The sequence below is a fragment of the Vanessa atalanta genome, chromosome 20 (genome assembly GCF_905147765.1).
Source record: "Vanessa atalanta chromosome 20, ilVanAtal1.2, whole genome shotgun sequence".
Taxonomy (NCBI): domain Eukaryota; kingdom Metazoa; phylum Arthropoda; class Insecta; order Lepidoptera; family Nymphalidae; genus Vanessa; species Vanessa atalanta.
The window spans coordinates 8,127,751-8,139,093 of NC_061890.1; the positions used below are offsets into that span (position 1 = coordinate 8,127,751).

General features: G+C 32.2%; 1 protein-coding gene across 1 annotated transcript in view; it reads right to left on the reverse strand.

The window, feature by feature from the left end:
- Window positions 1-7,389, reverse strand: part of LOC125071780 — a 35,795-nt gene extending 28,406 nt beyond the window's left edge. Inside the window, exon 1 of the mRNA XM_047682148.1 lies at window positions 7,323-7,389. The gene's annotated coding sequence lies outside the window, so the exon portion shown is untranslated. The remainder of the gene's footprint in view (window positions 1-7,322) is intronic.
- Between the last annotated feature and the right edge of the window lie 3,954 nt (window positions 7,390-11,343).

Sequence of the window (11,343 nt, forward strand, 5' to 3'; positions counted from 1 at the left end):
CTGAACCGAATTTGATGAAAATTGTCGGGACGCAAGAGAACTCAAAGAAAGGGCATAAGCTACTTTTTATGTCTAACATTTGACGGCCAACGCCTACAATGCGAGCGAAGTATCCTACAAAAAATTGGATTTGATGTTAAACATATATTAGCTTGTCTCAGGGGTAAAACCAACTCGTACCGGCAACGGTCACGATGCTCTCTAACCGCTTTTGTGTACTAACACGTGCATTATCATAAAAATATAAAATATAAATATGTATATTTATTTTATTAAAGAAAGTCTTAGGTTTAGGTAATAAACTAGCGAGCCACCCTCTGACAAATCTGGAATTTGAATCATGAATCACGGCATCAGCAGCCTTAAATGCTAGCCACTAGACCATCGAAACTATTATATCATTAATAATATCCGACTGTAATAGCAGTTACTTGAATAGTAAAATAATTTATTAGTTATTTCTATTCACACCAAATGAAACTTTTTGTATGCTTCCTTCTAATGTAATATTTCATCATAATCGTTTCCTGCGACGTCTTAAGTGGAATTTGTAATTTAAATGTTAACTGATAATCAACGAAACATGTAAACGTAATGTACGACGAAAAACATTTATTTATTTCTTTATTTAATAATAAAAATAAAAAAACTTAATTCATTTTAAATATAGAATACCTAATAATTTTATTGTACGTTATATCTAATGCAAATGAATGTTTAAATATTGATACTATTTAATAAAACATATTACGAATAGCTTACACAATTCTAATGCTTTCGTTCAAAAGAAATCAAATATTTTTACCATTTGTATAAATATAGTGTACGACTGTGTGATTGTATTGATTCGTCAAGTGAACCGGTTCGGAAATTGTATTCGAGTACCAAATATTATAAAACAGAGATTGACTCAATCGTAATGTCATTTGAATCAAACTGACTTTAAAAGTGTTGCTATCAAAAAAAAACAAATTGTTAATAAGGTATTTAATTATTTGATAACCTTTATTACAGTCATCTTACGTCCTGAGGTAGAGAGGTGCCAGATGGCAAGAGATACCAAAATGCCAGACAGTTTTAGGAGAACGAGTTGTTTTAGACTGACATGTAGCGCGTCCAAACCTTCCATGGGTCTTATAGATAAGATATACATATATAAGGTAGGGTGGTAGAGACGTATCATATCTTACATATTAATATATTAATAGATATGCAATAAATTAAAGAGGATTCTTAAATCATTAAGAATCCTCTAATTTTACGAATTAACAAAGTTCTTTTTTTTTTTTTAAAAGTTACTTGACAGTTAGAGAGCAGCGTTATGGATATATAAGAAAAAATATGAAAAACGTAAACAAAATTAAAGTATATTGTTTTCGACAAACTCCAATTTTAACTGAAATAATGTATAATATTTTGATATTAAAAAAATTATTTTAAAAGAGGTTTCATTGTTTTGGCGCCAAATGTAGATGAGTGACTTGTAGTTTACAATTAAACGAAAACAAAACAAAACATGTCATAGGTTTCGAAATTCCTAAAAAATATTTCTGAATAATCGCGAAGTTTCGTGCGTTTAGCGTTAGAACTACAAATTGAATAACTCACTCAAGACATCATATTTTAACGTTATGTCATTTTAATAAGTAGACTCTTGTACATGTAAAGTTAATGAAATTCAACGAAATTCAACCTCAAATCTAAATTAATTCTTTGTTAACGATGTTGATACTTTTTTTCCATTATATAATACAAAGTGATTTCGTTTATTTATGCGTAATATGCTATCACAGTCTTTTATGTTGGTCTTTCTAAGATTTCACTTATAAAGTAAATTGATTAGATGTTCCTATGGTTTAATCAGCGGAAGCCTTGTAAGCAAGTCCTTTTATGATTTGATTACTAAAAAATGAGATACGTACCTCCGATATTTTCGTATTAACATTTGACTTGCTTTAAGAAGTAAATATACAAACAGAAAAATATCAACAGTATGTTTATTTTATGCTACTTAAAGATTAACGAAGTAAAGGCTTATAATACTTTATAAGAAGATGCTTTCCAGAATATTCCACGATGTTGCATCAATGCGGTATATTTACACCCAGATCACAAGATCTCGAGCTAGAACCCGCTATGTTCCGTTAAGAACCACGCAGATATTTAAATATATTATATGACTTTTAATTATGCATTATGTATAATTGAGTTTCCCCTTGGTAGCCCAACTTGAGAGATATTCAAATATTATAATGCAATACGTCATTAGACTCATATGAATAGTACGTACATTAATGTAAATGTCATAATTGCATATTCTCGTAATAACATGCAAGGCTTATTACATTTATAAATTGCTGTTTTCGCAATATTTCGTTGCCTACGAATATCAGTAAAGTGATATTACAGCATATTTTTTTAATTTGTGTTTACTCAATTCCCTTTTGTAGCTTGCAATAATCGTAGTTCAATTCTTGGTAGTGTGTACAAATACGTACTGTAATAGTAAAATATTATTTAATTAAATACACGATTTTTACAATTCCAAGCAGTGACTGACGCTTCAATATTAAAATACTAGATGAAAATCCGACTTCGCTCGGGTAATATAAAAAAAAAAAACAAATAAAAATATGTTTACAAACGCACGAAATTTTTATTTTGAACACCGAGTGTGGTAAACGTCAAATATGGCCGCCCGTTGAACTGTCATGTGATTGAATTTCGTGGATTTAATACCGAAATATCACGACTATAGGAGTTTTGCGGATATATGTAAGCGACTAAAAATCATTATTTTTTAACGATCTATAATTGTGGATAGGTTTCGATCAGGTCTATCGTAGATCTGCACGAATTATTAATATATATAGTTTTTTTATAGATTTTATTTATACATTAATTTTTATTCTTATTTTCTATCTGGGTAACATTGAAGATTAAAAATTATTTATTAAAAAAAAAACCAGTTAAATAAGTAAGTATTTATCAATCGCATTCTATATTCCATTTATTTCAGGTGGGCAAACCGCCAATTTGCCGTCACCTTAGGAAACCTTGGAAATGCGACCAACCAATCTATCTAGCATTACGCTATGTTTGGATGAGTTTAACAATGCCCTTATCCTCTGCTGTATTCAACGTTTTAGAACCCAGCTTCGTAGTTTTATTTTACTATATGTTCTTACACAACGTTTTAGAACCCAGCTTCGTAGTTTTATTTTACTATATGTTCTTACACAAGAAGTAAGAACGGATGGTAGCCTAATACATGTTATGTTATCATTAAATATATATGTAAAGGTGAAAGATACAACTATGTCTATTAAAAGATTGATAATATAACAGTCAATAGTTTTTGACTTCCAGGCTGGATATATTATGTACATATATTAATGTATTTAACTAACATAACTATATTTTGAAAAAGAGTAACTACTGAGTTTCTTGCCGGTTCTTCTCGGTAGAATCTACATTCAGAACCGGTGGTAGCTTCACTTAATATGAATTTTGATTGAAAATCTACTTGAATAAAGTATATTTTAATTTTGATCAATTAGACAATTTTACTATCCAATCAACCAAACCCCTGTTTTTGTCGATTTTCAAGACAATTATATAGGTATTATATTAACCAACCGGAACCAAAGTGTGGCACATTTTAATGAGAAATATATTTTAAAATGAATAATATTACAAGTAATTAGTCCTAATTACTGTATTCGTGTAAAGAATGACAGTAGCTGAACGCATGAACGATTAAATTATGACTCGTGTTTCGAGACTAAGTGGATGTCATTATACGTCTCGACTCCCAACGGATATCTCCTTCGATTTCCTAGTATTATCCATATTACTTATAATCAGTGAGCATCTCGGCACATGCTACACAGACTAGTTTGTCTAGATCTAGCTCAAAGCAATAATTTGCCGTCTTGTAATAGAAAGTAGTCTTGTATATTGGTATATTCATTTATTAAAATTTAAAATATCTAGATCAATCAGATCAACATGTATATTTATTTATTTACTTATTTTGTATTATATATAGAAAGCGACGGTCGAAGTGACAGCTAATGGTTAATGGTCACCACCACCCAAACGTTTGCGCTGTAAAATATATTATATAATTGTTTACTGATATATTATTATATGCTTCTCGACTATGTGAGGGTAAGATATTAACAATGAATGAGATGGACAAGTGCTATAATAAATTATATACACATATTAAATAATTGTTCAAATTGTACATATTCAAAAAGAAAACTCAATAGTGACGTAAATGCTTTGAAGTTTAGCGTTAGAACAATGCATGAGTGAAACCTAACCTTAAATAGTGTAAAAGGAAAAAATACTAAAATTTAAAATTAAGAAGGAAAATTAATATTATTTTAAACCAAGAATAAGAAGTGTTCTTTTTAACTCAACCACCAATCCTTCGATCGATTGCCATCAAAAAGCATGAATTAAATCCATTCACTCGCAATTTCATTTCGTATTTAGTTCATCGCAACCTCTAACCTTAACTTTCAGATTATAATGCGGACGAAATAACAATAGAGCTTCCGCTTAGTCATTTTGAACTTGAAAATGCTATCCTTGAATGAACAATGTTACATTATGAACAGACGTGACATGTGCTTTAAAGAGAAATTCGTCTTTTGTTTGCCGTGATTCAATGCCTGTATTTGGGCAGTACGTTTGCTTATTTGCAATTTTAATGAGTGCAATTCGTTGTTCCGCTCTTGCGGATAATGTTTTGGTAAAAGTAAGAGTGCGTTTATCAAAATACCCACAACACGTAACACGACAACATTTATTACTTGTAATTTTCATTCACGTAGTATTTTATCCGTAAATAATTGAGTAAAAGGTAATTGTTTTGTTTCGAGGTTATGTAAAAACGATAATGTTATAATGACCGCATCAACGATCTTGTTTGTGTAGTTGCCATGCATCAATCGGACGTAACTTCCCAGGAACGCATATATGCAAAGTATTTCCAATGAACGATCGACATTTCTCTGTTACTTTATTACAATACAAGATTTTTTATCATTGACGCAACCGTGCATGCAGTGTTCTTTTGATTTTAGTCTTCATGTAACATGTTAGACTCCATCTCATTCTAGTTTTTACAAGAAAACGGATAAAAAATGAGGAAACTTTCAAATTTATAAGATATATTTCTTTTTATTTTAAATTATCTTATCTTAAAATATTATATAATTAATTAATTGCTTTCATTCTTGCATGGACCTCGGCAGTGTATTGTTCAGATTTATCTGACCGAACTACTGTAACTGTTTGTATTTCGCAAGGCGGCGTTTTGTCAACGTATTTAATTCATCTTTTTTTATTTTCACAAAACTGTTTTACCGTTTTTTTTTTTTATAATAATTTAGCTTAACTTAACAAAAATTTAAAAACAACGCACTCCAATTTTGAATAATTAATTTGTCATTCCTTATGAAACCGCAGACCAGTTATCGTGAAAATCTTAAATAAGTGTAATACGTCATAAGCTGTAGCATAATTTCAAAAACGGTTGCGTAACTTTTTCTTATCAACATTTTAAATTAACTAAAATGATCTCAAGTCATTCATACTACGAATTCTCGATGATACTGATACATGTGTATATCTGTTTTAAAGAGGTGTAACTTAATTAGCTTTAGCGTCTATAATATTTTGCTTTGATTTATAAACAATTCGTAAGTATCATCACACTTCTGAACTTCAGAATAACCAATAAATAACAATTGATTCACAATGACTCTGACAAATAGTCAGAGGAATACTCGTATAATATGCCGTATTATTTTCAAAGCAAGTTATAAAACCGCCTTCCCAAGCTTACCCTTCCTTCTGAAGATTATTATATTTTAGAAACTTCTGTCCATTCGATGTCATACTATGCTAATTCTGTTACAAATCAAGCTATACGTTTGTTGAACTCTCTTTCTCTTGAAGCAAAGCGTGCAATTTTTTAAGCGACGCAAGTGACTGCACTCGAGTCTTTAAAAAATTGATTAAAACATATTCCTATTCCATAATCTTGTTCTTTAGTTTACATTGTTCCACTAGTATTTCATTTTAATTTAATTATACATATATTTTTATTAAATATATATATATATATATATATATATATATATATTACATGTATACCGTTATTCTTTCCATAAAGTCTAGAAGAGATCACACTTGTACATCTTTAACTATATGTAATGTCTGAAGAGTTTTCACCGTCAATTTGTTATGTCCATACAAAATTCGAATGTCTAAATCAAGCAATTTATTAAACAATTATTTTATATAGAACTATTTAGGTCGTTAACCTTAATAGATGCACTTTCTCGTATCATCACCGCAAAAATTTATATTTTTAAAACTGAATATAAATAAAAACAATTAAAATCAAGAGTCTATTTGGCGGTAATTTTAATCAATACCAATTTCAACTTTAATACATTTGGAAGACGAAGCCCACACTGACCGTTTTTTTGTTTGTTGTTGTTTTTTTTTTTTATTTATGATATATAACAAATAGAGTAAATATTTAAAATATATTTGATCTCACAAATTGAGACACACTTTATTGCAATCCAGCGAGCCCTGCTCCACGCTCAAATAGAGAGAAAACAGCCTCGGCGACTCCTCTGATGTCGCGTTTATGTATAGATGTCTTGATGCTGGAACCGCCGCTCGGCCGATGAAACTGCCGATAGCGTCGCTACCATCGTCCGTGTAATAGACACAGGTGTTAGTGTGTCTAGTGATTGCCACAACTTCGTGAAGAACACTTTCGTGAATACGGAATGGCTTGCAAATGGCATATGCGACGGACAGGGGGTTTCGGTGCGTACAGGATAACTCACGGGTGATGTTCGTTGTCAGGCTTGGCGGGCAGTACCTCATTTCGAACAGATTTTCTCTGTCCATATAAGGCAACTGGTTGATATCTCCGATGATCCGAGGATCCGAGGATCACCTCGCTAGCTCCGGACAGCTGTGCCGCCATAACTATGGCTCCGAAGTGGGTCATGAGGGCTTTGTCGACCGTCAGTCGATTACACTTTATGCTCTCGTTGAACCCATTCACTAGCACGGATTCCATAGTTGGTACCCATGATTTAGCTTTTTCGCCAAATGGGTGTATAAGTTAAGGTGTCTAAGCAGTAATTCAATGAAACTACATAGCTTAATTGTCCAGTTGCAAGATTTTTTCGAATATTACAGATTTTAATAATATATTTATTTGCTGTATTATTCATTTTACGCCTAATAATACACCAAGAAAAACATAGAATACTTACTAAAATATTCGCGTAGATTCGCAATTCCAATCTTCTGGGCAAAATATTAAACCTCCTGTCACCAGTGGAGGCAATACGACGAAGTGTTATCAAATACTTTTAATATATTTTTATAATTTTTATTAAAGATTTGATTGATATTTATGTATACATTAAAACGTTACACTGTACTCACAATTATAATGTTTTCACGTAACATACAATATGTTTTAGTCAGTTGAATATATCACATGTCATGATCCACTAACCAAAAAGTTAAGTATTCCGATTATTTCGGTCTACTTATTCAATTTAACTGCAACATAGTTGTAAAAAAATTCGATACACTAACACACTACACGTAAAATATGAAGACGCGTTAAAATGTAATATTGCCGTTACGTGCTCGTAAATATATCATATCTGCGTCACTTTAAACATTTTATTAGGCTAATAAAGTATTCGCTTGATAGATTAGCTCATTCTGTCACGAGCTATTTTTTTACTCAATTGTTTGGCTCTGTGCCTATCTGGGTAGGTTCACTCGATAGTTATTGTACCGTCAATATTGCGACAGTTTGTATTGCTGTGTTCTGATGTGAAAAATCCTGTGGTTTTTGGTAAGCCGGTGTAATTACAAGCTTAAAAAACAACATCTTTTATTGACGACGGACGCATTGGTGGCGTATAAAATGATAAAAATCAATTATCAATATATTAAGTGAAGCTACTACCGGTTCGGGGGGTAGATTCTACCGAGAAGAACCTTCAAAATAAACTCAAGTACTCAGTAGATACCCTTTTGCAACTTTTAAATACAAAGTTATATATAACACATTGACAGATATAATCGAATTTGTATTTTGATGACTATATCTTATAATAGTCATCTCACGTCATCTCATAACACTAAGACATATTATAATCACGAGCATCACTCAACTAATGACCAGATCTATAGTCCCTATATTATGTTACCCTTATATGAAACTTGAAAAATATAGTTATACTAATGTATCTGAAAGTCTATGAGTTCAAGTCTGGGTAAGTACCAAGTATTTTTACATATTACATTAACAGCCTGTAAATTTCCCACAGCTGGGCTAAGGTTTCCTCTCACGGCCGGCCGCTTCTCCAATGCTGGTTGATGGAATAAACTTGTGGCACAATTTCGATGAAATTAGACACATGCAGGTTTTCTTACGATGTTTTCCTTCACCGCCAACCATGAGATGAATTATAAACACAAATTAAGCACATGAAAATTCAGTGGTACTTGCCTGGGCTTGAACCCAAAATCATCGGTTAAGATACACGCATTCTAACCACTGGGGCATCTCGGTTCTTAGATACGTAACGAAATTATATATATTTTCAAACTAGCAAATTAATACCTGCAATGTTTTTTTTAAGACAAAACAAATAACACTTTTTAGAAAAAAAACTTTTAGTAGTATTAATACACTTAGATCAAGATTAAAGAGTTATATTTTATATCTAATAATAAAACCTAACCAAAAATGAATGTCAATCGTTTCTTAAAATACGGACAAGTCATTCTGAAAGTTGAATGTTACTCTTGAATGCGGTACGAGTACGTTATATTATTATAAGATTCTTAATTTTTAGTAGACTTTCAAGTTGTAATAAAACTCTTATACTACTAATATTATAAACGAGAAAGTTTTAGTTTTTTAATTTATTACTTAACGTCCCTCCAAATGTTGGACCAACTCTTAAATATAGAGAGAAGTTATGAAATTAAATTATTATTACTTTGTAACATCTATAATAATGTATGATAATCTTCTTCGTGGTAGGGTATTGTGTAAACCTGTCTGGGTAGGTACCACCCACTCATAATATAGTCTACCGAGAAGCAGTAATACTTAGTATTGTTGTGTTCCTGTTTAAAGGGTATGAGAACCTGTGTAACAACAGGCACGTGAGACATAACATCTTAGCTCCCAATGTGGGTGGTTGGTTGATGTAAGGAATCAAAATCAATCAAGCGGCCCATTTGTCCGTCCGCTGATCTATACTCTAATATATATAAATGTAATAGTGACTATCTTTCTGTCTATCTTTCTGTTGCTCTTTCTACAAACCACTGAACCGAACTTGATTATAAATTGGTATGAAGCAAGCATGAACCCCAAGGAAGAACAAAGCTTAAGCTTAAAATTTCACGACCACCCTAAAACGCGAAGCCACGGTCGTCAACTAGTAATAAATAATAGTGAATCGTGAACTAAAAAAAGGAATTTTAAAATGCGAAATTACAAAATTGAGCAATATGTAAATATATGTTCCTGTCTATGAGAATTGTCTATATTATATGCATAAACGTCTATTGTTAAGTATATAATGGCTTGCTAGGATAGGTTACATAAAACTGTTCATAACATTATAAATATGTATATTATTAAGCAATTTAAATGTACATAAATCGTAATAGATAAATAATTATAACTGAAAACGTAAGCTCAATGGTATACGGGCCGTCTAGCGATGTGAAAGTCGTACGTTCGATCCTGACCGCTCTTTCAACTATCATCACTACTCGTCTTAACAAAAGCTTTATAAAATATTAGCCAGAAAAAAGATATATTAGGAAAATTGTACTTATTTGATAAAATCGAACGTTAAAATTAAAATATCTTCTTCTATCTTGTATCCAGAACATAATACATAGAACGTTATTTGTATATTTCAAAAAATAAACACCTTTATTTACTTTAGTTTGGTGTTAGCAATGACTTGCTCAATTCAACGAATCATATGAAAGTGTGTCTGGTTTCGTCTTAAACTAGGGCGCTATTCGCACATGAGTGATACTCGTTAACTTAACAAGTCATCGAAATTGTTCATCTGTAATATAAATGGAATGTTTTTCACGTATTTTACCTAATATTTACTAATTGCTTATTTACTGCCTCAAACTGAGATGATCCAGTCGTTAGAACACGTGCATCTGAATTTATAAATGAGGGTTCGAAAGCAAATTGAATTTTCATGTGCCTGATTTGTGTTTATAATTCATCTCGTCTTCGGTAGTGGATGAAATCGTGATAAAAACTGCATGTGTCGGATTTAAATCCACCAAGTCGTATAGCCAAAAGGAGGTCCGAGTCCAACAGTTGGACATTTAGAAGGTGTTACTGCATTAGCAGCCCGTAAATATCCCACTGCTGGAATAAAGGCCTCCTCTCCCTTTGAGGAGAAGGTTTGGAGCATATTCCACCACGCTGCTCCAATGCGGGTTGGCGGAATACACATGTGGCAGAATTTCGTTGAAATTAGACACATGCAGGTTTCCCCACGATGTTTTCCTTCACCGCCGAGCACGAGATGAATTATAAACACAAATTAAGCACATGAAATTTCAGTGGTGCCTGCCTGGGTTTGAACTCGAAATCATCGGTTAAGATGCACGCGTTCTAGCCACTGGGCCATCTCGGCTCATTACTGACTCAAACTCAACACTTCGTCGGGCATTTTTCTTAAAATTATTTTAGGAATATCTATTAGTCCTTTGCCTCACACCGTCAATACTTAATTCCACTTAGTTATTACAAGCACTTTTATCTTTTAATCACGTTAGAGGATTAAATTAAATATAAAGCTAGCAGATTCGGAATGTAGTTTCAATCAAGAAGAAACAGTAACCAATTGAGTACTCAAATGAAATGTCACAATCTACTCTACAATTAGATCGAACTTCCTATAAAAGCACTCGTTTGTTTATCATATGTAGTATATTTAAATAACAGAAATAAATGTCACGGTAATATCTATTTTCTTACGAATTTATTAGAAATACATTTTACTCGGTGGTAGGGCTTTGTGCAAGCCCGTCTGGGTAGGTACCACCCACTCATCAAATATTCTACCGCCAAATAACAGTACTCTGTATTGTTGTGTTCCGGTTAGAAGGGTGTGTGAGCCAGTGTAATCACAGGCACAAGGGACCTAACATCTTGGTTTCCAAGGTTGGTGGCGCATAGGTGATGTAAGGAATGGTTAATATTTCTTACAGCGC